The sequence below is a fragment of the Mesoplodon mirus genome, assembly GCF_964341445.2.
Source record: "Mesoplodon mirus genome assembly, chromosome: 5".
NCBI classification, from domain to species: domain Eukaryota; kingdom Metazoa; phylum Chordata; class Mammalia; order Artiodactyla; family Ziphiidae; genus Mesoplodon; species Mesoplodon mirus.
The window spans coordinates 24,103,691-24,131,411 of record NC_138980.1 but is presented as its reverse complement, the minus strand read 5'-3'; the positions used below and the strand labels follow the sequence as shown (position 1 = coordinate 24,131,411).

The following is a 27,721-nucleotide window of genomic DNA, read 5'->3' as shown; positions in this document are numbered from 1 at the left end:
TGAAACAGAACACAATACTTACAATTTAATGAAATTCCAACAGCAAACAGTTCCTATGGGTTTTGGTTTCTAATACCTGCCTACCTAAAGTTAATAATACTTATTACCTGTTCAACAATTACAGAAAAATCGTTTAAAGTTAAGGAAAGTTTGAGGTAAATAAAGAATATTCATTTAAGAATGAAATAGTCAAGATTTCCTTTTACTCAAAAAAAAACAAAAAACCAAACACAAAAATCACTTCCAAGAGTCAACCTCCATGTACAAAAAGGCAAGATCAATCACTGGACACAAAGGATATTCCAAAGGTCTTTAAAAATGGTAATTAATCTCAAAAAAGGAAAATTAATTTTAGCTTTTATATTTCATTCATTATCAAGACCATATTTGCTTAACAAGATAATTATGCGATTGATACAAAACATACAGCATTTACACTTAACTGTACAAAATAATTTAAGGTTTATAAAAATATTAGAATGTTTAGAGTTGACTGACACAGTCTTAAATCATCTCTTCTAGAGAAGTATAGTAAGACCACTGATTTCCATTTTATTTCTTTTTTAATAAGTCAAAGAAAGGATGCTGCAATGCTTCATCCAAGGTAATTCTTTTCACTGGATCATATTCTAACATTCTTTGAATCAGGTCAAACAGTTTCTCATGTTCTTCATCATGACAGAGCATAAATTCCTGAGGGGAAAAATGACTTTGTTTAAGAAAGACAATAAAAAATAGTTAAAACAGGTTTTTTTTTTTTGTTTTACCTTTAATGGTTTGCAGTGTCCCGTAACATATCTACCAGCAGAACTACGTTCCTCCCAATCTAGCTGATTATGATGAAAATACATCTGTTTCCTATAGGAAAGAGAAGTCTGGATTAAATTTTAAGAAAAAAAGAAACCCCAAACCCACATTCTTACCCTGCCCCAAACAGGGGATTGGGGGAAAAGATGGAACCATAGACATCTCTCTATATATACATAAACATACAATTTCTAAAAATCTCAGCAATAATTATATCGGATACCTTATATGGTATTTTTCCTAATCTTGTACCCTCTGAAGTTTTAGTATCCCACCTAAGTTGTACCATATGTGAAACAATGCCAGCTTCAAAAACAGAGGTTCCTAGATCCATTCCTGTAAATTCTGATTTCACTAGATCTGGAATGGGGCTAGAAATCGTTAACAATTCCCTGGATGACTTCTGCGGTGAAGCTATGTTTTGAAACCACTTATAGTATTCTTGTCCAAAGACGTACATGTGGTTTGCAACAGTCTGGAATTCAAATTTAGATAGGACTCCAAAATCAAGCTCTTTTTACTACTCTATGTATTATTTTTAAATCAACCTAGGAAAACATTTATGCAAAGGTTAACCTGAGTATAAAAACACCACTTTATTTACTGGATCACAAAGTAAATATTGCATTACTTTTCAAAAACTTGACTTCATGAAAAAGAATTCAAAATCTACAGTCTTTGGAATAAGCAATAACAACAAAGATGGGTTTTCTATAGTTTGAATATAGGCCACTGCATGTACCCAATAAGGACTTTAATCTTAAAAAGCATACCTTGTTTTCTGAATCATGTGTGTTGGTATGGGTCCTAATATACGTTCCATCATTGCCAGGTGTTCTTTATTATCATCAGTCTAAAAAAAATAGGAAAAAGAAACTTAGCACTTTCCATTTCCCTACACGCACATAAAAGGATAACACAAGAAAACAGTGTGTCCGGGACTTCCCTGGTGGTCCAGTGGTAGAGAATACACCTTCCAATGCGGGGGACGTGGGTTTGCTCCCTGGTCGGGGAACTAAGATCCCACACGCTGCGGGGCAACTAAGCCTGCCCACCACAACAAGAGAGCCCGCGAGCCACAAACTACAGAGCCCACACACTCTGGAACCCGCACACCACAAGTGGAGAGAGAAAACCCACGTACCGCAACAAGAGAGAAGCCCACGTGCTGGAATGAAGACCCAATGCAACCCCCCCAAAAAAGTAAATAAATAAATGTTAAGAAAAAAAAAAGAAAATAGTGCCTCCATAAAAGGACTAGATTAGACAGCTATACAATTTATATTACACTCTACTTCAAAGATGGAATAAAACTGAATGAGCTACACTGATTGTCTGATTTCTGAAATGAATTGGTAAGGTTTGTAGAGCTGATTGAGGAACAACTTTTTAAGTATATTTTACTGAAGTACAGTTGATTTACAATGTTCGAATAATTTGTTTAATGTAAAACAGAACAGTTTTTCCTTATTTGTATTACTTGCACTGTTTAACTGAGGGATGACTGGGAAGATTACCAATAACCTGGCTACTCATTTTATCGGTTGCTTAACTAACCTCCATTACCCAATGGATAGCAACTTTGTAACACTAATCCTAGACAATAAAAATACAGTCCCAATAATTCTTACAACAACCTTGAGCTAGGAATGTGGGAACATAACTTTCAAAGAGGTTAAGATACTAGCTCAAGCTCATATAGCTCATCAATGAGGAAACCTGAGCTGTGAACCCAAGTCAAAACTCATATTCTTAAATTACACAGTAACAGAGCTTTGGCTAAAGTCGAATAAATTGTTAAACTAAATGGTACACTCCTAAGCAGAGGCTGGAAAGCTTCTTCTATAAAGGACCAGATAGTAAATATTTTAGGCTTGGATGGTCACAGATGGTCTCCACCACATATTCTTTTTCATTTTTTAAAGCAGGCATCAGATAGGATATAGTTTGCCAATCCTTGCTCTGAAGAGCAGAGTCTATGTGCAATGCTTTTTAAATCCATTAACTACTGTGCCTAGCACACTGCTTTCAAAATGTTCTTAAGTCATGACAGGAATAAATAATACAAGCTCCATTATCTTCAAAAAGTTCCTTAGTTGAAGACTATTTTGGAGGGTGGAATTAAAATATAAACCACATCTCAAACCAAAGTTAATAATCGACGCTTAAGGTCTCAGAATGATTTACAATCATAAAACCATCTGAAGGATTTTATATGTGTCAGAATGAAGAAAGCATGCACTGTGCTCAACTTTTTCCTTGACCCTATAGCTTACTACCACAAAACCAGACACCACCCCCTAGAAATGTCCGACAGCTATGTTCTAGATATCAAACTTGTCTACAAACTCAGAGTACTTTTAACAGATCTCTACGGAGTAGACAGAAGTTTGGTGAGGTGCCCCAGAGCGGCGAACACATATATTCTGCAACAGCCACCTAAGTGACTTATAATTCATCACAGCTTCCTCCCTCCTCATCCTGCATTGCCATAACCTCAAAGCAACCTTGACAGTATTAGCCAGGAACTTCCTAACCACCCTCACCCCATCCAACAACACACCTTGATCAAATCACAACCCTCTTAAAGTTCTCCAATGGTTACACCACTTGAAGCTTTCAAGACTTTTAGTTTTCCGACATAAGCAAAATTATGAGGAAAACAAGTAGAGACCTAAATAACATTTTCTCCTTTTTGTTCTGCCAAGTAAGCCAATAACTATTATCATTGCATAGAAAGAACATTTTAATACCAAAAAAAACAGGAGAGATAATTTCTAAATGAAAGCCAGAACGGCAACCCTACAAAATCATTTTCATTTTAGACCGGTCTACATTTGGAAACCACTGACTCCTAGGATAAAACAAATACCTTTCTATGGCAAACAAGTCCACTATGAATCAGTACTTGCCTACTGACACCATTTTCCTATTTATCCAAGACACTCCGGCAGCACTATTCATCCTTCCTCAACTAGAGTAGCTTCCTTTATGCCTCTTGCATTTATGAATACCATTTCTTCCTGATATGGCCATCACACACTCTAGTTTTCTGACAAACTCTTACTCTTCCTTATAGCTTGGATTAAACTCCCTATTCCTCAGTGATGCCTTCTCGAAGGAAACTTAACCGTTCACCTTTTCTGGGTTCCCTTCTACATTGTTCCATTATAGCAAGTATCATATTGTACTGTACGTTTTCCCATGTCTATCCTGTGTATGTCTTCCTTGAGGAGAGAGATGCTGTCTTTTCATTTTTATACACACAGTGCTTAGAAATGTGCCTAGGGTGTCATACATGCTTAATACAACTTACTGTTTCTGAATTCTTTTAATAAAAGTGCAACATAACCAGAGCTGAATTAAAACTGACCATAGTAACACTAATGTAAATTTATGAAGGAGCATCACAATAAAATGGATCATATGAAGTCAATATGAACCATGTGTTTAAAAGCTCCACATGCAGAATGAATTATGACCATTCACTGAGAGTAGTTCATTCAACTGTGGTTTTAGAGAAGGATGACTATTTTGCACATGGAAGTTTACATCTTAAGAATAATGACACTATGGCAACTTTCCAATATGGAAACCAAAACTTTAACATGCCTTTAACATTAAAGCTCATTATGAATCAGTAAGTAACATTTACTAAATACATACCTGAAAGACTGTGAAACCAAGGTAATATTCAATAAGAATGCAACCTATGCTCCAAACATCACATGGCTGAGACCAACCCAAAGCTATTTAAAAACAAAACCAAACATTTTATTAGGCAACAATTTTTAATTGCCAATACACAATATCTTTTCCTATGTGGGTGCTCTCTTTATATAGCCCATTTAGGAGAATATGATAGTAAATTCAGGGTTTACATTTTTAGTTTTATACCAAACATGATTCAGTATGCTTTCAGAGTCCTCCATATCCTTGTATCAACTTACAGTATTTTAACCTGGGGGAGGAGGCATTTTATGGAAAGTAAGAGGGGTTAGCAAATAGTCCATAGTCTCTGAATTGCCTGTGCAATGAGGAGCACTGTTATACCCACTTAACGGTTGTTCTATGAAATTTTACATTTTATTAGTGCAAACATAGGTCAATAATTATCCTCAGAGTGTAATTACTAACCCCTTATCAATTACCATCAGCTTGATATCTGAGTTTATTTCTTCCATTAAAAGAAATAGTAGTGTCACCTAAATTATGTAAGAATTATAATGGGTATTATAAGCAGTGTCACCCATAAGCAGAATTATACAGATATTTAAAGTTCACATAGAGAGGTATCTATATATGTACTTTCAGGTTGTCTATACATGATCATATATTTTCTCCTTCAGAATTCTCAATAGTAACATTATTCAGAAAAGAAAAAAACACCTAGCCTTAAGTCTTTATGTATTTAGAAAGGAAAAGAGTAAACCTAAACCATACAGATGTTTTAACCTTTTATAGATTAAGTTTTTAATAAAAAAATAATGTACAAATAAAACCTACTTTAAAAGACACTTCAATTACTTTCAGTAACATTACTGAATTTAAAGACAAAGGAAGAAACAATATATTCAAGGAACTTGACTATGATTTAGCCATTTTTGTTAACCCTCATCATACTTATCACTTGAACAAAAGGATAATGGAGCATGGTTTCTACTTACAGTAACACATACAAAATCTGCAAATGATAGAGCTTGGATCTAAGATGAAAGTTTTCTTTTCCAGCCACTCCTGTCTCCCAGTCCAGCTTTCTCCCAAGTGACTGTAAACTACCTCATTCTCTTATGGCTCAGCTCTCATACTCTTTGGAATTTCACATCATTCACTTTGACCAACTTCTGTTTACTACCAACACCCAAGACATGAGACCAACTGCCCTCCTCAGTGGTGGCACCTGACAACATCTTCCTCTTCAACCTAATTCTGCCTTAATCCTCAGGAGTAACACTTCACAAACACACAAAGAACCCTTCTAATCTTCCCATCTGTTCATTTCTTTTCCTAAACACCAATAACCCCAATTTCAGATTTATATCAACTATCCCCAGCCTGGCCACACATGGGACTGTATTATTACTAAGAATCACTGTATCTTACGCAATCTAGGAGGAGGCCATTAACTAACTGTAAGATACACCACTGTTTTATGAACCAATAACAAAGAAAAAATGCTGTTTTGTCTTATGTTTCCTCACATGTTAAAATGTGGAGAAAAATCTTCTTCTTAAAATTGATAAAACACAGCAAGTTATCTCTTTTTAAGCTCTGAAAATACCTCTCTGTCCACAATCTCCTCCCACACTCTTTTCTTTTACCTTCATTGCAGGCTTCAGTCCTCAACCATGAATACACTTTCTAAACTACTGCAACATAGCAGCTTCTTTCAGACCATACTAAGCAGAAATCCTAGTAACATCAATCTCAAAGATGAGCTCCAATGCTGTGCTATCCTATGTGGTAGCCACTAGCCACATGTGGTTATTTAAATCTAAAAGTTTAATTAATTTAAAATTCAGTTCCTCAGTCACACTGGCTATACTGAAAGTACACAGTAGTCTACATGTGGCTACTAATGGCTACCATGTTGGATAGTGCAGATATACAACATTTCTATCATCATGGAAAGTTCTACTAGCCAGCACTACAAACTATTCTTAATTTCCTGTCCCTTTTACTAATTCTTTACTCTAGGTAAACATCATTAGTTTGCTTTCACACTCATATTCTCAACTACCAAGTCCTCTTCGACAAAAGGTAAAAAGTGGAAAAGACTGATTCCACAAAGATGTTTTACTATCCAACCTCGGTTGAAACTTACTTTTGGCAAAGTAATATGCTTATACCATTTAACTATCTCCCAATATCACCTGATCTGAATTTTTCCCACTGTCTCCAAGCCCCCAAATCCATCCCTGACTTCCTTGCTCTATCAACATGACTCGGTCTCGAACTTTTAAATTTTGAGGCCTAAGATGTGCTCTCCCTCACTGAGTTCCCTTTTATTAATATTGAAAAACCCTGCACCTTAACTAATTTTCCTTTCCATGCTTTCCCATGTCAAAGATGATCAAAGAAGCTCTCCTCTTAGACTAGCCCCTCTTTCTTCTCCTCTTAACCTCCATCCACCCTACATCTAGACGTCTGCCAGCCAAATCTTTAGCATTTTCACCAGCACCATGCTTTGTGATGAGACGAAAAGAGGTGCCCACATCGCTTCAAAATCACACTGCTGTCATGGACTTAGCCAATACAGCTTGTTCTCTTATGATCTTGTAAGACTGACTTGTTCAAAAAGAACCACCACCTGGAATATCTTTACAGATGATATCACATTTTTCCCACTCAGGAAAATTATTTATAGCAATGTCCAGACAGCTTTTATGAAAACAGAAAACATTTTCTGTACACTGCTAAGAAAATTACAGCTATCCCCCAACTACCTGCCCCCCAATAAAAGCTATAGAGAACAAAAAATCTCTTTTTCAATTAAAATATCAGGAAGTCTGGTATCTACTAACCCAAAATGACCTCTGGAGCTCTGTAATGCCGTGTAGATACCACAGTGCTATGATGTTCATCATCGTATGTTGCACTTCCTAAGTCAACAATTTTGACATCTGTGTTTTTCAGTGTGCGTTCATCACGTTTCTAGAGATACAGTTAAGTAAACACAAAGATCAATAAAGATATGAAATATTTTATAGCACTATCCAAAAGGCTTGCACATGAATTCTCTTTTTGATTTTCAAAATAACCCCATGAGAAAGGCAAAGGATTACCCTTTTTGGGTTAAACGTCAGGATATAATAAGCCTCAAAGGTAAAATTCCTCATCCAAGGATCACCAAGCTAAATTAATTTTAAAGACAACTACCAAAATTAAAACAAGTGTAACTTACCATTTTTGAATTATACTTGACTACATAGTCAGACTCCACAAATAAAATATTTTCAGGCTTCAGATCTGTATGGGTTAATTTATTATGATGCAAAACTACAAAAGAACAAAAAGACATTATTAGTTTCACTTACAAATGTAATCTGTACCGCGGGAAAGGAGAATTAGTAGTAGAGGTAGGGATCAAAAGTGGTTTCATCTTTACTTGCAACGTGCATTTTTAGTGACAATGGTTTGATATGTTGCTTGTCCAATAAAACCTTTAATTGACTGGTATTTAAAAATTTAACAAGTATACTTACAATTTACTGACTGACAGATCTGATATGCCATTTGCCTGATATGGTCAATTTGAAATGGCAGAAAGCTATTTTCTTTCATGAAATCATAGGTACTAAGTCCCAGGAGTTCGAACACAATACAAATATGACCATGATGATCAAACCATTCTAGCATCTGGACACATCGGCTGAAACAGATCAGAATACAAATAATTCAGTTCACAGAATTCTGATTATTTCATGTAACATAATGGATCACAGTTCCAAGTTTCTTACTTACAAGACATTATTGGGATCAGTACTATTTAAATGCTCCAATACTTTGATTTCTGAATGAGCTGCTTCACGATATGGTCCCACATTTTTTGTGATTTTCACTGCTACATGTATGCCACCCCTTAAAAACAAAATGAAAATGGTAAATGTACAGAAGGGCGTTGAAGACATGTATCCTCTAAAGCAGCTGTCCCCAACCTTTTTGGCACCAGGGACCGGTTTCATGGAAGACAAGTTTTCCATGGTTGAGGGGAGGGTGTGATGGTTCAGGTGGTAATGCAAGCTATGGTGAGCAGCAGATGAAGTTTCACTCGCTCGCCCACTGCTCACCTCCTGCTGTTAGGCCCAGTTCCTACCAGTCCACGGCCCAGGGGTTGGGGACCCCTGCTCTAAAGCATCATCTTGTTAAGTACCAATCACTCTATGCTATTTTCCTAAAATAATCTTTCAGGGTATATTATAGCAGATCTATAAACATTTTTTCAAAACATTTTGACAAAATATACATTATACAGAGTGATGATTTCTCTTAATACTTAAGAACGTTAATGTTTGTTTCCAAAAGTTTAAATTGACCTAGATTTTATAAGTAGTTTTTTTTTTTAAAAAAGGATAAAAATATAAACCTTGAAGATACTACTGCTGAAAACATTCACTCATTCGCCAGGCTAGACCGAATGTGCCAGATGTTGCATTGGAATCACTGTTAAAAAGAGCTTGTCCCATGTACCTCACAGTCTAATGGAAAAGACAGACACTTGAACAACTTATCATTAGGTTAGAAGTGCCTGGTATAAGGAATAGAGAGAAGAAAGAACCTAACCATCAGAGTTAGGGGAGCTCAGACTTCTTCAGAGAAGAAAGACAACTATCAGTTTGTTAGATAATTCTGGCAAAGGAGACACCAGCAATAAGTCATCAAGCCAAAAAAATGTTTAGTGCATTCACGGATGCGAAGAGGTATAAATAGCAACAACGTAGGGCAGCGTGTTTTAGACCGGGGCATCTGTAGTACTTCCTAAAAAGTACAGAGGGAATTCCCTGGTGGTCCAGTGGCTTAAGACATGAGCTTTCACTGCCGTGGGCCCAGGTTCAATCCCTGGTCGAGGAGCTGAGATCCCGCAAGCCATGTGGTGCGGCCAAAAAAAAAAAAAAAAGCCGTAAATGATTTTGAGGAAAAGGATTTCCAAATCTTCAGCTTCCTTCTGTCCTCTTTTCTAAACCTGATCTTCTTGAATACAAGCCAGCAGTCAACCCTGCATTTTTCACTATGGCCTTCCCACATTACAAAAGAGAACCCCATGCACGTGAAATTAATATGGCAAGGTTTGTGCCACAGGCTGTTTATAAAAAAGAAAAAAAAATTCTTTGAGGCAAAAATTTTTCTAGTGGCTGGATAGCAAACCTATTCCGAACTCATTTCTTTTGACAAGGTCCCAATGAAGTTGTGGGCTGATATATAATCATCAAAATAAATTTTTAATGATTTATCTCCCTATGATGTATAGCATATATCTCAAGACTTAAAAGAATTACTATAAAACTGCTGTGACAAAACTTCTTCTAGTCTCATCTATTTCATCATATGGACAAGTTTTCTAACTGCTAATAAGCTATAAAAATGAACAGTGCTAATAGCTATAAAAATGAAAAATGGATAATGGTGTTAGCTAATGCTACTATAGTAATCATATTGCAGTATATAAACGTTCAAACCAACGTTATACACCTTAAACTTATAAGCTTTCATATTACTTGTCAATTAAAAAAAAAGAAAAATGGAAACTTAATGTTAAAACAGTAAGATTTATCTATGGACACATGAACTCATTTTTTTAAAGGCCCCAACCATCTCGATAAAAGATATATTTACAATTACATTGTATGTTTTAGGTCTAATAAGTATCAAAATTTGTAACAGATTTGTACTTGATCAATTGAATACTCTTCATTGGAATATCTCAAATACTCAAGTCTTGGAACCTCAAGAAATTTTTAAAAGACCTCAATGGGACAACTAGTGAAATGTGAATCAGGTTGTAGATAAGCTGGCAAAACTTGAAAATACATATAACATGTAAATATAGAGAATGATTAAACGCTGTAAAATGTTAACATTTGTGGAATCTGGGTGAAGAATAGATGGGAATTCTTAGCAACTTTCCTAAGTCAAAGTATTTCAAAATATCTTAAAATTTTACTTTATGTTCACATTTTTGTCATAGAGAGGAAAGGGTGATAATAAAAGACACTTAGGATAATATATTCTTTATGAAAAGTGAAGTAAAAGTTAAGTTCAAGATAAAGCATTTCTAAGTATTCAAGAAAAGTTTGTTCATGGATGACAGGAGGTATCAAGCTGTTGTATTTAGATTCCCCCAAACATATTTAGAAAGAGAGATATGTTTTTTTAAAAAAAATCACCATTTACAATAAGCTGGAAATTACATCCTCAACTATTTTATGATGAAAAGTATAGATGTCAATTTAGAAATGTGCAGTTTCCAATAAACTGTTGTAAGACGTTCACTTACAAAAAAATTTGCAACCGCAGAATAGAGATCCTAGAGGAAAACATGAAAATGAAGCAGAGAGGGTCAAAGAACAAAAAGTTTAGTATAACTCATTAAAGAATCTGGACTTTATTCTGTAGGCTTCAAGTAATATAATTTTTTTATAGTTTGAGAAGCTAACCCTAACGTGCAAATATTATCCTTTGGAAATAAAAGTTTTTGAACCAAGAAGATTAGACATGCTAATTTATTGTCTCTGCAATTCAAAAGTAGGGTAAAGCACTCCAAATCTCTTATAGAAAGCTAAGGACCTAAGTTCTGGGAAAGTCTTCACTTGAACACTGACATTAATTTCCATGAACTCCATCTGATAAACATTTTCAGCATTCTTGGTCAAAATCCATACTTATGGTAAATAAATCGTACACAGTTCAAGAACTTCTGAATACTTATACCTCCCAGGAAAACACATAGCTACCACTTAAATTCCATTTCATCTAAATTATGGATCCTTCTCCACCAAAAATATCAGAATGTTCAAAAAAGAAAAACAACAAACTTACATGCCATGATCAATGCACTCTACAACTCTGCCAAAGGTCCCTTCTCCCAAAGTGTTCACGATTTCATCTAAAGTGAGGGGGGAGAAAGAAGTGTAAGTACCTGAGTACAAATTATCAGTTATTCAAATAATGAATGCTTAAGTGTGGAATTTTTTCAAATGCTCTCTATTAAAGCATAATTAACGTTCCAGCCCTCAAATTATTTGATTTTCAGATGCTACAAAAATAATGTAGATAGCTATCTTTCTTGCTCTAATCTCAAATTCCACTGATTATTTTGGAACTTTAGAGTAGAAATATTTAAACTCTATAGAAAAGAAGAAATACAAAAGAACAACAAACAAACCCACAAAAAACAAAACAAAAAAGCAATGAAGAGTTCTTTAGCCCCCCGCTGACAAACTATTCTTAAAAAGATTATTCTGTCTGCAAAGTTTAAAAAGTGTTGAAAAATATTCTATACATCTTGCTTTTAGAACGGCTCCACTTTGACAGATAAGGTGACCCTCTTCATCATCTTCTATACTCCTGGATCTTTTCCTTTGGTGGCTCTTCTGGAACGGCAAGTGGGCAGCACCAAGATCGTCCAGCCAATCAATATAGCAGAGTGAATTCAGGGCAGAATACGCAATTCATTCAGCGGGGAGATATTCAGGCATTCAGATAAGAACCAGGCCACGAAGAGTTGGCAGGAGCAAGTTCAAATTCAGTCCCCAGAGATTCACAGGACACAGTTTATGTTACAGAAGAAAAACATGGCAAGATTTTCAGATAAGTTACTTAAAGTGGCAATAGAAAAAACAACACAATTGTCTCTAAAACACTGACTTAATTGAAGTCTGAAATTTAAAGAATGCAATGTCATGATCTATTAATCTCGTTATAAAATAGCCTATGCTGTGAGTTGAGATGTCTAGTTTGTCAGGAAAATGTTTTAAAACGTCAAGATTAGCTCAAATTGATACTTAGCAATATTTTTAAACATACTTATTAAAATAAAAGGGGAAAATAAAGGCTAATGTCAATGTTTGATCTAATCAATGATAGTTCTACTGAAGAAAACTTGGGGAGGAAAATAATAACTCATAGTTTACTGCAAACAAGTGAAGATTCATGAGTGTAAAAAAAAAGGCAGGCTTTCTGGACAATAATTTCCCCTTCAGCACCCACTTTCAGAACTCCAATGGAACTAATTGCAGATTGTGCTATACACAGGGTAAGTATCCACCAGTGCAACTTTCTACATTTGTCTCCAAGTACTGGGAAAGGGGTTTCTTTTAAAGTAAAAAATGTTTAAGATGAAAGAAAAGATGGGTGCTTCATCTTTTCGTATGATTATGTTATAAAAGATAAAAATATTTTTAACATTAAAATCAAGAACCTCATGATCTGGTCTGCAGAAAATGAGTAAATGTGGGCAAATGAGGACTAACTAATAAATGCAGATTAGTTGTAAGAATTTGGAAGTTTCCTTTAAGGATTCAAGTAATATAAACACAATTATATTCATATAGTATTATAAACTTTTTCAAACTTATTGGCTCAGGAAGAGCTTTTACACACAAATAAGTATCCACCCAAAATAAAAACAAAATCAATCATACCGAACGTGACTGATTACTTGAACATTGTCTATTACGCTTCCTTTTAGGACTGCTTCTCCAGCTTCGGACTGAAGATTTACTGCAGTGGATTCGATAACTGCTTTCAACGTCTCTGTGATAACGTCTAGGAACATATCTTTTGCAGTAATCATTTCTGTATTCATCAATGTTAGGAACATATATTTTGCAGTAGTCATTTCTGTATTCATCAATGTTAGGAACATATATTTTGCAGTAGTCATTTCTGTATTCATCAATGTTAGGAACGTATATTTTGCAGTAGTCATTTCTGTATTCATCAATGTTAGGAACGTATATTTTGCAGTAGTCATTTCTGTATTCATCAATGTTAGGAACGTATATTTTGCAGTAGTCATTTCTGTATTCATCAATGTTAAGAACATATATTTTGCAGTAGTCATTTCTGTATTCATCAATGTTAGGAACATATCTTTTGCAGTAGTCATTTCTGTATTCAATGTTAGGAACATATCTTTTGCAGTAGTCATTTCTGTATTCATCAATGTTAGGAACATATCTTTTGCAGTAGTCATTTCTGTATTCATCAATGTTAGGAACATATCTTTTGCCGTAGTCATTTCTGTATTCAGCAATGTTAAGAACATATCTTTTGCAGTAGTCATTTCTGTATTCAGCAATGTATCTCCGGTACTGATAATATCTCTCATTCAAGAACCTTGCTTCTAAATAATGACTGCAAACACATTAAAGGATTTAAAATTACTCTCTTCATTCTAGAACGCTTTAACGTTTAACCACATTTTAACGTGGTTAAAATAAAACATTCTCTCAAGAATTCCTGGTTTCAACAGCTAACTCAATAAAAGAAAAAAATACAAATTGATGAATTAGAACTTATACTTAACTCACAAAACTTAAATAATTTTACTTTAACCAACAAGCAAATGGGTACATATATCTCTATTAATATATACTGCTATGAAGGAACAAACCTTGGGTCAAATCATTCAACATATTCAGTGTTTACTTGATTAAGTGTCCCTTTACCTTCTGGTGAAAGTTAAGACCAAAAATTCACAAAACTGCTCTTCTGAAATTCATCAATCTTATGATATATGCATCTGTAACTAAGCTCTCTTCCTTTTTGCAGAGCCACACACAACATGAAGCAGGCAAAACAGGATTCCTTTCCTTCTTAATGTAAGTTAGGTATCTCTGGCACACAGAGTTCTTGCACGAAGGGTGTATTAGAGCTAAAAGGAATCTTAAATATATTTCAGGCCTTTCATTTTACAGATGACTACACTGAGATCCCTAGAAGGAAAACGATTTGCCATGGTTGTAGAGCACATTCTAAATCCTATTGTATGTGCCAGTATTATTATACACACCACCTATTCCATCTCCTCTCCTCTATTTCGAGCTTCCTGTATCTTTCTGAGAAATAGTCAACACAGTTTTTGAACGCTGCTTCATGTGCCAAAAATATCCAAAATATATGCCCCTCAAATGAGAAAAGGTTCTTGTAATTGCTTGCTTAGGATTTCCCAACCCCCTACTTCCCTTTGCATTTTGAATTTCCTGTCACTCCTGCTTGTGAAATAAACAAGAATTCAGGGAAAACAGCATCATCTGGTGCCATAGTGCTTACCTTCTTTTTTTATTTTTTTATTTTTTTTGTGGTACGCAGGCCTCTCACTGTTGTGGCCTCTCCCGTTGTGGAGCACAGGCTCCAGATGCGCAGGCCCAGCATCCATGGCTCATGGGCCTAGCCGCTCCGTGGCATGTGGGATCCTCCCGGACCGGGACACGAACCTGTATCCCCTGCATCAGCAGGCGGACTGTCAACCACTGCACCACCAGGTAAGCCCCATAGTGCTTGACTGCTGAATCTACAGATCCCTTTGAAAATCTAATTGAGAGGTATGGGCCCTCTCCCCTAAGAAACGCACAAATGCGTAAACAAATCTTGGCAAGGAATTTCAGAGATCATGGACCTCAGGAAGTCAATGGATTCCAGTTAAGCAGCCTTGATTTGATGGAAAGAAAAAGACAGAGCCAACTGACCCAGTTTCCCGTCCCCCTCTCTACCTGGGATGAGTATCCTTTTCAACAGTGTGAAGCTTCAAGAGGGATGCACGTGGAGCACTGAGGGAGAGAGGGGACACCTGCCCAGTCAGACACACCAGCTAAAATAATCCTGACAAGCAATGGAGTGACAGATGTTAACTAGACTGCCCTCACTAACCTCGTTCTTTTTCCCAGAATATGTTGTCATTCTTTTTGCTCAGGAGGCTGGTTTATGCAAAAATAAAGGAGAAGCATCTCTAAAACTGCTACTCAACAGGGCTGGCATCAAATCCAGGCTGGGGAGATGCAGAAGCCCCCTTTCCCCAGTGTCAGCCTTAAGTTCTAGCCATTGGAGAAACAACTCAGGATATTAGGGTCTAAATCTGGGTCTAAGTCAGGGATCTGATCAGTTGCTTGGAACCGTTAAGGGAGAGATCTACAATACGTCAAACTAGAAATTACCATACTCTAAAGGGCATCTGTTTAATTCTGTAAGGCATCCTTCCCATAAAAGTCTAAAATGTATCGGAAAACTCTAACACTAATAATCCTTAGCTGGACTAGTGCATGAAATTAGAGCTGCTGATAATCCATAAATAATCTATAGAATAACAAACATGGAGTGAAGTAATACTATGAGGATAAACTAAAAAGATGAGGACCTCTTCAGCCTACAACAACCGAGCCTTAGAGATTAGATAAACAAAGTCTACAGAATTATAAAGGCTATATGGACAGAGTGAACAGGATGAACAGACTGACTGAATTTCTAAAAAGAGTCACTGAATGTCCAGTGAATATTTCACTGTAGTTCTTTAAAACAGCCAAGACTAATGAGGTTATGGGCATTCGTTTTTATTTCCACACAGGTCCTGTGGAAGATAAAAAATATATGAGGCAAAATCCCTGCCAACAAATAACTGTTCAATTTGAGATTACTCACACAAAAATCAAACAAAACTCAACCATGCAGGAAATGCCAAAAGCCTGGATATGAGTGCTTAGGAGAAAAAACTCATAATGCTTAAAATGGTCAGGGAAGATTTCGTGAAAAAGAAGGGAAGAGTTGCATCTTACAGGGACATCAGGATTTGGATAAAGTAGGAAGTAGAAGAAGTGCCAGGAAAGAAAAATGGCATATTACCATCTTACATTTATAGAGTACTTTTAGCCAGAATGGTTTAGAGATGAGTTTGTCTACATGCTACTTAGGAAATAGTAAGTAGACAATTTCAGCAAGAGCAATTTTCACATAGGGGAACATAGGCAAATAAATAAGCTGGGAACAGATCATCCAAAATCTTGCATGCCAGGCTAAAGGGCTTAAAACAGTGTTTCTCAAAGGGTGGTCTGTTTATTAACAATATCGAAATACTGAATTTTTAAAAATGAAGATCCCTGGACCCCAGGTCAGACTCACTGAATAATCTGGTACTATGCATTTTAAACATACCTCCAAAGTGATTCTATTCACACTAAAGTTTCAGAATCACTGGTTTAAGGCTTGATACTCTATGTTACAACAAGACATTTAAGGATATAAAATGTGTTCACAGTGTTCACAGCCACATCAGTCTTCCTGTGTAGAATTAATTGATTAAGCTTGTAGGAAGGGAGCAATTCACAGGCTACTTACAAATCAGAAAGAAAAGACACTCTGAAATATATAAGAAAAAAGGTAAGATAATTGATCTACAATAAAAGCGCTGATAAATCATAAGAAAAATATGCTTTAATAGAAAAAATAGGCTAAGAATACAAAAATAATGTTCACAATCAACTAGATTCAATTAAAAAAATACTCAAGTGTTCAATAAGCACATGACAGAGGACAAATTCAGCAGAAATTTAAACATTCAAATGAAAAGAAAACACTATTCTTGGCATTTCAAAATAGACAAGACTGGTGACAGCATGTCGTAGGGAGTGTAACTTGGTACAAACTTTCTAGAAAAATATGTGGAAAAATATGTGAATATGTAGCAAGAGCCTTATAAGAGTTCACACCCTTTCACTTGAAACTGTCCCTTCTTAGAACCTATTTTCAGGAAATATTCAGAGGCAAAGATTTGTATACAAAGATAGTTTTCAGAAGAAATAACTTTACATCCAAATGGGGGACTAGCATCCTACCAAGAGTACCTTCTTTATATGCTTCTGTATTTTTCAGTTTTTTTCCTATAATTTTACAAAAAAACACTCTTATAAAGTTTTGAATCTTGAAAATGACTATTAGATTACTCCAGATTACGGAGAGCAATTACCACCAGACATCTCTGGTGCCAATATCAAAGAAGAAACTATTGGCCTAGTGGTTATTGCACTGACTCAGTATCATCTTTCTGTGGTTAATTATGAATATGAATAACTGTTCATCATTCATATCACTTCCTTTCGACACATACAATGCATAATAAATCCATGAATGGTTAGTACTATATGTTCAGCCTTACAGAGTATTTTGTAGTTATCTTAATATAGGGTACAGATATTCTTGTATAATACATTAATTAGCTCAGGTCATTGAAATCCTGGCATAGATTCTCCCTCTTCCCTCCATATGATAGTGTGTGAAGAATGATTAGTCTGCACTGATTAACAACAAGCTCACTGTTCTACAGAACAAGTCTGTTTTGGCATGGAGAAGGAAAAAAATTGCATACTGTTTTTTAAAGTAACCCCAGTTGGCTAATTTAGAAAGCAATCTGGCAAACAGTCTCAGTGGAACATCTGCACAAAACAAGGAGAAAACATGGAACCAACAAAAACAAATGAGAAAGGGAAATTAATGGAGGACAGAATGAAAGAAACTCTATTCACCTAGGCTTTGTTTAATCATTTAGGAACTTGAAAAATTCCTTCAATTCTATATAAACGTAGTACCTCCAAATTTTACACGGGTAAGAATACAACAGAACAGGACACATGCCATTGGAAATTTTTATTGAGGCCCTTCTTACAACAGCCAAGCTTCTAAAAATCCCAAACATATCCACTGGCCTTATCTACAAATATAACCTGTAGAATACAGTATAAGCAACTAATCCCCAACACACTTTAACATTCTCACACACCACATGCTATTTTTCCATCTGGATGAAGTCTTCCCCACCCTTCATTAACTCTCATTTGTGGAACCCTAAATAAGTGCCCCAATGTACAGCTCTCCCTACTACATACAAGTTAAAGGCACTCACTGGTCCTTTAATCACTTACTTAACTGTCGTGTGTCTCATTTCCCACAACTATATTACTGGCAGCTGGGACTCCATCAACTGTCTCCTACAGCTCCCAAATGGACACAGATATGTGAGAGCAGGAACTCTGTTCTATTCACAGCAGTGGCTAGCATATAATAGGCACTCAGTAAATATTTTCTGAATGAGTATTTGTTGACTGATTTATAAAACAATCTGACAGATGAAAGTTATATAAGCTAATGACAAGTCATTACAACTATTAGTGTTAAAATGGTACTAGTTCAAGCGTAATTTACCAATAAGATTCTTTAAGCTGGTGATGTGGTTGACAATATCTGTTCTCTTGTGTACTACTGTGGGATCTCCTCTTCTGTTTGTGCCTTCCACTGTAGCTTTCATGTCCCAGGCTTTCTCTGTTATCCCAGTCAGGGCAGTGAGTTCTGTTGGAATGACTCATCTGTTAATGGAAATGAAAAGTGAGTTGTGGAATTTACAGATGGTTATATTTAGTAAATAAAATATTTCACATTACTATTAATTAAATAGAAAAACCCCAGCACATGGGGTCCTACAGGTTCTAAAATCTTCGTAGGTAATGGTTCCCAAGGCATGGAGGCACTGTCCCACTGGTATGTCAGATGATTCTAAGTGGCATACACACCTAGCACTAAACGATAACACTGTGAGACCTGAATGCATTTTCTTTCCGTTCTTCTGGATAAATTCTCAGCTTGGTGCATATCTTCAACTAACACTTGCTAACTGCCATTTTTAAAAAAAGAGTCAGGATTCAGGCTTACAGCCTTCAGTAGACAACAATATCTAGCTAGAAATTAATAACTTTTTTGGTTTTATTTTTATCATTACCTTCTTTCTATGGCAAATTATTACTAATCTCTTAAGTTATTGATATAATCAAATTATTAAGTTATTGATGTTAACTTTAAATGTGAACTAATTTAAAACAAATATCACAAGTGTCATGCAGCTTTGTTGAAATACTGTGATACAAATAACTGAAGTCAGAGAAACACTTAGGGATAGAATATAGGAGATGACTGTTTATTTTCAGATCATCCTGCAACCATTCTTAAAATTAAACATATTTGTTATAGATCTGGGGTGACTAAAGAAATGAACCTATAAGGATGAATAGGGTCACACTGAAATCAGATAATTGTGACAATTCCTTGACTCCATCTACATCCTCACAGGTTGCATTCAGGATCACGATCTGTGTTCTAACAGTGCCATCCCTATCTGCCTCTTCCCATCTTAATTCTTTCACAAAGCAGTTAAGTTTTTAACAGTGATGTCCAAACTGTTGAAGAGGGTGAGGTTCACAACTCAGCAAGGAGCTGAAAACAGGTAAAATGGAGCAAAACCAACTTAGTTAACCTCCTTCAGTTAGCCCAAATGACTCAGTAACAAGCAGACAAATTCAAGTAAAAAATTTAAAAGATTTCAAATGAATTAAAAGACTTTAAAATGAGGCATCTCCTGGGAGGTATTCCCTAAGAAAATGTAGGTATCATGCCATCAGGGACCGAAGCCACCAAATATTTAGATCTTTTAACTCACTTCTCTTGTTGATTCTTAGGTCCAACAAAAATCCTAAAACTCGAGTCAGGGTTCTCACTGGAAATTGATAAGTGAGCATTCTGATTTACATAGTCATTTGAATATGGGAAACTGAAATAAATGACATTACAAATTAACCTGAGCCAAAAGACCATCAGAAAAGCCATCAAAAAAATTATATTTCTAGTGGAATTCTTCTAACCCTTCAATTACCCAAATTATATTTTAACCACATAGGAACTCTTTAAAATTGTTTAGTTAAGCATTCTTAAATCATAGCAAGCAAAATTACAACATCTGATGACTGAGGTTTATTACTATGATTATTATAATGCATTTTTTGCAAAACACGTGTGTCTGCTTCAGTTTTGGTTTTTTCCTTCTACTATCAGTAGGCCATAACTAGCTCACCAAGGCAGAATTCTTAAATAACCACAGTTATCAATATGCAAATATTAAAATAAGCATCTTGGGAGAGCCAAAGGTTTTTATTTCTCTAGCCAAGTTCATTACTTTAAATTTAATTCAGCTGATAGGAAGCCGTCCCACCCCAACACTACTGTTCAGAAATATTTTCTCAGGAGGCCAAGAGAAGAATCCCACATCCAGGTTATACAGATTAGGTTCCTTCGCATACAAAAAAAGAGAAAAACTAGCTAGAATTATCACACTATTTCTTATTAACAAAGAATCCTACATGTTAGAATCATCGGACATCCTTCAATAAAAACATCAGATACAACAAACATCAGATGTTTATATCCATCTTAGAAACCTGATTCTCTACTGCCCTTTAACACCCTATATTACCCGACAATTTGATGTTATCTATATAAAAATATCTATGTAGGTTAAAGTTATGATTAGATGGCTCCAAGAGTACTGTATGGAATGGATAACAAGAAGCCTGTGGGTGTATGTATGGAGCACAATCATACAAAGATAGCTATAAAATAAGACCAGGTGGTTGACGTGGTCAGTTTGGAGCACTGTTTCCTAAGAATAGTATAAGCGTTTCATGGTTACTTAAGTAATCAAGGACAGGGTGATCCAAAAGTATCAGAAATGCACATCTGATGCAACAATACTATGCTCCACTTTAGGAAAAAAACAGTTCGCACAAAGGATGAGCCTCTCCGTATTTACCTCTCACAAGCACGAGCTAAATTCCACCACCTGGACTCGCAAACGAGCAGTTCCTCGGACGCCCAGTCCCCACCCCTCGCCTCTCCGCCAGGGCACCTGGCCAGGGCCTTTGGCGCACTCAGAGGCAGAAGTCTGACCTCGGAAAATCCCAGAATGCTACAAACGGCCGAGGCCAGGGACCCAGAGTAAGCCTTGATCTAGGACAACACTTGCCCCAGGAGGCTCTCGCAGGGTCTCACTCTGATCGGCGGGACGGGTCACGGGCCTAAGGAGCCGTGATATGAGTGGCCTGGCCTCTCTGAGACGAGTCAGCGGCAGAGCCGAGGCCTTTCCGCCCTAGGATTTTAAATCTACCATGACACCGGGGCAACTTTAGGTTTCAAATGCCACGAGCAGAGCTGTGTCCCGAAGAAACCCCGGTCGCCGAGGCCCCGAATCCCGTCGTTTTTCTGACACCTGGCTTTCGAGACCTAAAACACTGGGAAACCGCCCAGCCCAGAACACCCTACCTGAAACCTTACCTCCTCAAAAGCAAAAGGCCCTTTGGCCAATAACTGTCACCAAACCGCCGTCTTCAATCCCTGTCGCTGCGACAAACACCCGACAAAATGACAGCAAAACCATCTCCCCAAAACCCCACCGTCGGCCTCTAGCGCCACTTATATAGGACGAAGGCGCCTACGTAACAAAGCTCCCGCGCTCCCGCCCCTCCCCTAAGGGGCGGGGCCCAGTGTGACGTCAGGGCCGCGCCCGGCCCTCCACCACGCTGCTGCGTGGGCGGAGCAGTCCCGGCCCTGAGATGTGCAGTGGTTGAGGCGACTCCTTAGATTGTTTTCATTGCGGGAGAACCTGGCTGAAGTCAGGAGGAGACGACTTAAGCCTGTGGCACGTGTCTGCTGCTACTCGAGGAGTTATGCTGAATGCAGCACCTCTTAGCCGAGCCAACCTTGGCTCCGTTTCCTGCTCTCCCACCCCAGTGGGCCGCAGCACGGCTGAACTGTCAGGCAGAGCCACCGTGCAATAGACAAACCCCAAACCGTCTCGGTGCTAGGCCCAGGCTGGTGCTGGGGTTAGCTCAGTGAATGCGATTGTGTAGTCCAGCCCGCTTGGAACGTCCTGTCTAAAAATGGATTCTGATAAATAAGATGTCTTAGGAAACAAGCTCAGAGGTGCTTATCTTTTTAAGGCCTGTGTTCCTGATAAGAACAAAAAAAATAAGTTTCAGTTGAGACTCCTTACAAAATTTTTCCTGTTGTGATCCCTGCCTCCTGGGCAGATTCGGTAGCTGGAAGTTTCCCTAACAAACTTTTCCCCATTATTTATTCCTGTGAGTCAGTTTTAGTTAACCAATGCAGAGTAATGTCTGAGAGCTAGTGAGCCCCGTTAAGGGGCTTGCTTACCTCAAATAAGGTATTTCGCAGTTCTAAAGATCCCCAGACAGTTTCCCGTTGTGAGCGTGTAGAGTGAGAAGAGAGAAGAGGGCCAAAATCTGAGCCCTGGGGAGCACTTAAGGGACAGAGGAAAAGAGCCTGAGAAGGAATGATCAGAAGGAGAGGAGAACCAAGAGTTTGGTGTCAGAGTAAGTGAGAGAAGGGTTTAAATGAGGGAAAGGCTGACAGTGACAAATGCTGGGAAGGAGTCAGGTAGGGTTGGTCCTGAAAAGTGTCAAGGGGATTTTGTGTTCTGACAAACATTCGATGGATAAAAGAGAAAGTCAGAAATCAGATTTGGGAGGGCACGGTTGGACTCTTGCAGGCATAAATCCAATAACATGTGGGTTTGTACCTTGTACCTTGTTAGGTGAAAGGAGGGCCCTGTCATTTCATGATCTAATAGTGTAGAAAATGTGTGCCACGTACTTTGGATAAATTGAATTGTTATGGAGATTGTACCCCATGTTAAGAAGTGAAGAAGTGAAGTTGAAAAGATACTTGGAAAATTGGAAGTGAAAATTCTTTATGCTGTAGAATGAAACAGACATTATTCTCCTCACCTGGAATAGCCACCATTTATGCATCTACAATTGTAAATCTTACCCATCCTTTGAGGTCTATCTCTAACATGCTATCTCTGACTACATGAGTTCCCACCCATCTCCCTGCTCTTGACTACTCTGGTTAGAGATGAGGTCCTTAATCAGTTGGCCAAGGCACACTGGTGTGCCTGGAACCACCAAAATATGATGACCAATTTTGCCCATAGTGTGAAATGTATTGGTTCTACAATTGATTACACCTACTATTTCAGGGACATCTATCAGTTGGAATGTTTATCTGAGTAGACTGGGCCATCTTGCGAGGTAAAGTGGGACTCAGCTTGAGGCATATAGAGGCATAAATTAAGCTGGCAGCAAAGAAAAGTTCCCCTTTTTTCCTGGCACATGAAGGATCTTTGTCTTGTGAGGCTAAAAGAGAATGTGGTCAGGACAGTGCACAGTTTTGCTCAAACAACAATAGAAAGTTAAAAGACAGCCAAGTGGAAAGGCCCCCTACAGAGGGATTTATAGACATCACAAAACAATGTTACCCAGTAGTGGAGTCTGCTTTGTAGTTGCTGCTATCTTATTTTAGTGTCATTTTGAATATTCAAGTTTGTCTGCCACTTAAATATTAAGGTCTAATATTTGAAAGTGTGTCATGATCAGGAGGAGGTCGACATGTATGGTGCTCCTATTTACTCTCTGTGGCTTACGTGCTTTGACTGGAGACAAGGACCTGATTTATATTATCTTTGGTATCTCAGTGGCTACAACCCAGTACATATTTGTAGGTTGTTTATGGAAGCTGCTTTTGGTTGTTTTGCTCAGTTGGGTTAAGTTGGATTAAATCAAAGGTTGAAATTTACTCCCAGAATCCCTGGGCCAGTTGGCTTAATAATCTTACCTGGCACCTTAACCCTTTCTATTAAGTCAGTTACCTGGAAAATGAATACCTTGTGTCAGAGGACTTAATAAAAAGTCTGTCTAATTTCTCAGAATCTACTACTAACACCAGAAAATCTGTCCAATCTGGTAACTTTGTCTCAACACAAGAACAAGTATGTCTAAGAAATCCTTAAGTTAAACCATATATAAAGAAAATCTTAGCTTTGAAGAGCAACCAGAGGAATATTCTTATCATATATTCTAGCACAGACATTCTACAAGTTTAACTTCAGATATAGGAAACAGTCATCTCTGAAAGCAGAGTTCCAGAGTAAAAGTCTAAATTGTTGTGTAAATTACGTTTAACAAAAGATTGTCAGCTATATGGAGAAATCTTTACAAAGCTATAAACCTTTATGAGTTTATAATTTCTAAGTTGCTATTACTGATAATTACCAATCTGTATTTAATTAGATTTTTTTGTGTTTTTAGCTATCAATTAAATACTCATTATGTGCTAACTACTTTGTATACATGATCTCATTTAATAATCTAAACAACACTGTAAAGTGATCATTGGTTACTTGCTTGCAGTCAAGTTATCAAGTACCAGAACCGAGATTCAATCTCAGGACTTACTTGCTCCAAAGCTCTTGTGTTTAACCCGTTCTACTGGCTGCTTCAACTCATACAGCAAAGTACAAAGCAACTTACTTTACTTAGTCATTAGGGAAACCAGGCTGAGTTCATCTTTCAGCAAGATCAAAGGAGTTCGTCTTAAAAAAAGCACTTTTCAAGGTGATATATCATCAAGGGCTCCTCATGATGAAACAATGACTCAGTTTATCTCCAGCACATCAAGGTCATCAAAGGTCCCAGGGTGCCTTATTCACTGTTCAACAGCAAGTCACAAAGGGTCTCCCGTGCATCCCATGCTGCCTAAGATGGATAACATCCCAGGTTTCTCCAATATTTCCTGAGACTGGTTGTGAGGAGATTCATACAGCACACCATGAAGCAGGATCCAATCATCAAACAGTGCCAGAAACATTCCCTGATACACAGTGCACTTTGCAGTGTATCAAAGGTGGGGAGTGGAGGGGTGACAGGAGTGATTTAATTCAGAGGTTCTTTTGGGAATAGGATAAGCTGATCTTTCCAATCTCCTTGTCAATTTTCACTACCTCTAATGAAAGGGCTTTGGAACTAGGTTAATCAATTAGTTTCTCAACACCTGCTACCAATAGTCTCAACTATCAACCATCCAGTGAAACCACTGAAGGGAAAATATATTTGCCTAAGTAAATTCCTAAGTTCTAAATTTCCTATGAATATTGTAGAATCCTACATAAGCATATGAAAACATGTAATATATATTTGTCTCCAAATCTTCTGGGGTTACCTTTTATTTTAATGTATAAATATCAAGCTCCTATTTCACGTAATTGTAGGAAGTACAGTATCCTTCAGAGTATTCTGATGATTTCTATAGAGGTGTTAACTTCTCTGGTGGCTTCCTGTCACCTCTCACTCTAAATTCCCATTCCTGGCTCTATCCCTCAATTCCCTTATACCATCTCATCTGCAGTTGCTGTCTTTGCTTCAGAACATTTTGTACCAAGTATTGACACAGACTTCTCCTTGATTCTCCAAAGACTAGGTACCTTTTATGAGGAATAGGCTTAAAATTTTGAGAATACCAGAGGGTGGGTACAGCACAGAAACAAAAAGAACTGAAATTTTGTATCAGAATTCACAATTCTGAAGGTCCCAATCATTTCTTATCACAGAGAATTTCTTACTGGCTTTCATCTCCTTAGGACTCAACTAGGGGAATGGATATAAGTAAAATGGATATATACTACACATTAGTTAAAAGCAATGAACAATTTTGCTAAATTTATGCTAAATTGACATATAGCAATATAAATAGACCTAAAAAGTTAATGCTGAATGAAGAAGAAAATGTGATTTATAAAACAATATCATTTAGGCAGATATTTAAAAACTGCAACTACACCACATGTTTTCGAGGATACGTATATATTTAAATAAAGGTTAGAGAGTGAATTGGAAAGACAATATATTAAATACACTAGAGATGTGCTTCTCAGAGTTCTGAACTTTAGCCTAGAGACCATTTAGGCTATGCACTCAGTTTACTTTGTAGCTTTGTTGCCCTGGGTCTAATTTTCAACACAGTCTTCCCTGTGGCTACAGGAGACAGCTGAGTCAATAGTGTGCCTTAAGTTGACAGCTGGCTGACCTGATCTTCTCAGTTTCCATTTTCAGAGCTTTTAAAACAACTGACCAAAGGCAGACAACTCAATAACTCTTACAACTGCAATTGTCCCCATACTATTCAAGTGCCTCCAGCTATTGCATAAGCTGATGTTTCACCTCCATCTGAACCTCATCCCAGTTCACCACCAGTGAGAGTTTTTTCCTGGACCCAAAGGGCTATGTTCTTTATTCTGTTTCACCACCTTCTCTCTTAGAAGCAACAATAAGGGACATCCTTGCCTTATTCCTCTTTGTAAAGGGAATGCTTCTAAAGTTTTAGTTAAGTTTCATGTTGTAACTTTTCTTCTCAATGTATTGTGGAAATAGGTCCATACCAATTAATACTTATATATAACCAATCCTCATTATTGGTGGATTCAGCTACTCATTAAAATTTATCTGTAACCCCCCAAATCAATACTCATAGTGCCTTCATGCTTATTCATGGGCATGAGCAGAGCAGCAAAAAATTTCTCAATGTGTACATTCCCAGCTGAAGTCAAGCAAGGCAATGCTCGGCCTTCTTTTCCAGTTCTCATACTGAAAAGAAGTGCCTTTTTCGCAGTCTATTTAATAGTACATTTTTGTGCTTTTCCTTGGTGACTTCCCTGTTTAAAATGGCCCCTAAGTGTAGTGCTGAAGTGCTATGTAGTGTTTCTAAAAGCAAGAAAGTTATCATGCACCTTATGGAGAAAATATGAATGTTAGATAAGCTTCATTCAGACATGAGTAATAGTGCTTTTGGTCATGAGGTGAATGTTAATGAATCATCGAGGTTTATTAGGTAAGGTTTGTTTGTTTTGTTTTGTTTTTGCAGTACGCCAGCCTCTCACTGTTGTGGCCTCTCCCGTTGCAGAGCACAGGCTCTGGAAGCGCAGACCCAGCGGCCACGGCTCACGGGTCCAGCCACTCCGCAGCATGTGGGATCCTCCTGGACCAGGGCATGAACCCGTGTCCCCAGCATCGGCAGGCAGACTCTCAACCACTGCGCCACCAGGGAAGCCCTAGATGAGGTATTTGTAAACAGAAAACCACATTTCAAAAATTATGGGCTGATTGGATGATGAAAGTATTGTGAACCAGAGGATCACAGAAACCCAACCTTATTTCTCCTAGGAGTGATGAGTATCTAGTCACCAATTCAGTATTTTCAGCAACGTTATAAAACCTAATTCCTGCAAATAACGAGAATCAACTACATATATTAAAATAAAAGAAACATTACATGGGACATACTTCTACTACAAAATAATTTATTATTTATCTGAAACAAACTCTACATATCTAAATTACATCTCTTTAATTATATTTCCTTGATGGTTTGGATCTCAACAGTTCCTTGTTTTGTAGAATTTGTTTAGACATTTAATGCAGTTATAATCTGTGTTCTATTTAAACTGTACATAAATTTTCATTTTTTTTAAAGTTTTTTTAATGTGGACTATTTTTTAAGTCTTTATTGAATTTGTTACAATACTGCTTCTGTTTTTGTTTTTTTTGGCTGCAAGGCATGTGGGATCATAGCTCCCCAACCAAGGATTGAACTTGCATCCCCTGAATTGCAAGGGGAAGTCTTAACCACTGGACGGCCAGGGAAGTCCCTTATTTCATTCTTTTGTCCACTACTATTCTTTAGTGAAAAAAGACTC

At 37.2% G+C, this 27,721-nt stretch overlaps 1 pseudogene across 1 annotated transcript; it reads right to left on the bottom strand.

Moving 5' to 3' along the window:
* Positions 1-542: 542 nt before the first annotated feature.
* On the bottom strand, positions 543-15,207 carry LOC309805259 (dual specificity protein kinase CLK4-like; annotated as a pseudogene). The gene is made up of 14 exons: positions 15,178-15,207; positions 15,021-15,077; positions 13,576-13,662; positions 12,948-13,083; positions 11,807-11,897; positions 11,344-11,410; positions 8,272-8,388; positions 8,013-8,179; positions 7,712-7,806; positions 7,332-7,461; positions 4,474-4,556; positions 1,581-1,660; positions 768-858; positions 543-693 (listed from the first exon to the last, which is right to left on the bottom strand). The product of its transcript is annotated as a dual specificity protein kinase CLK4-like (transcript).
* Positions 15,208-27,721: the final 12,514 nt, after the last annotated feature.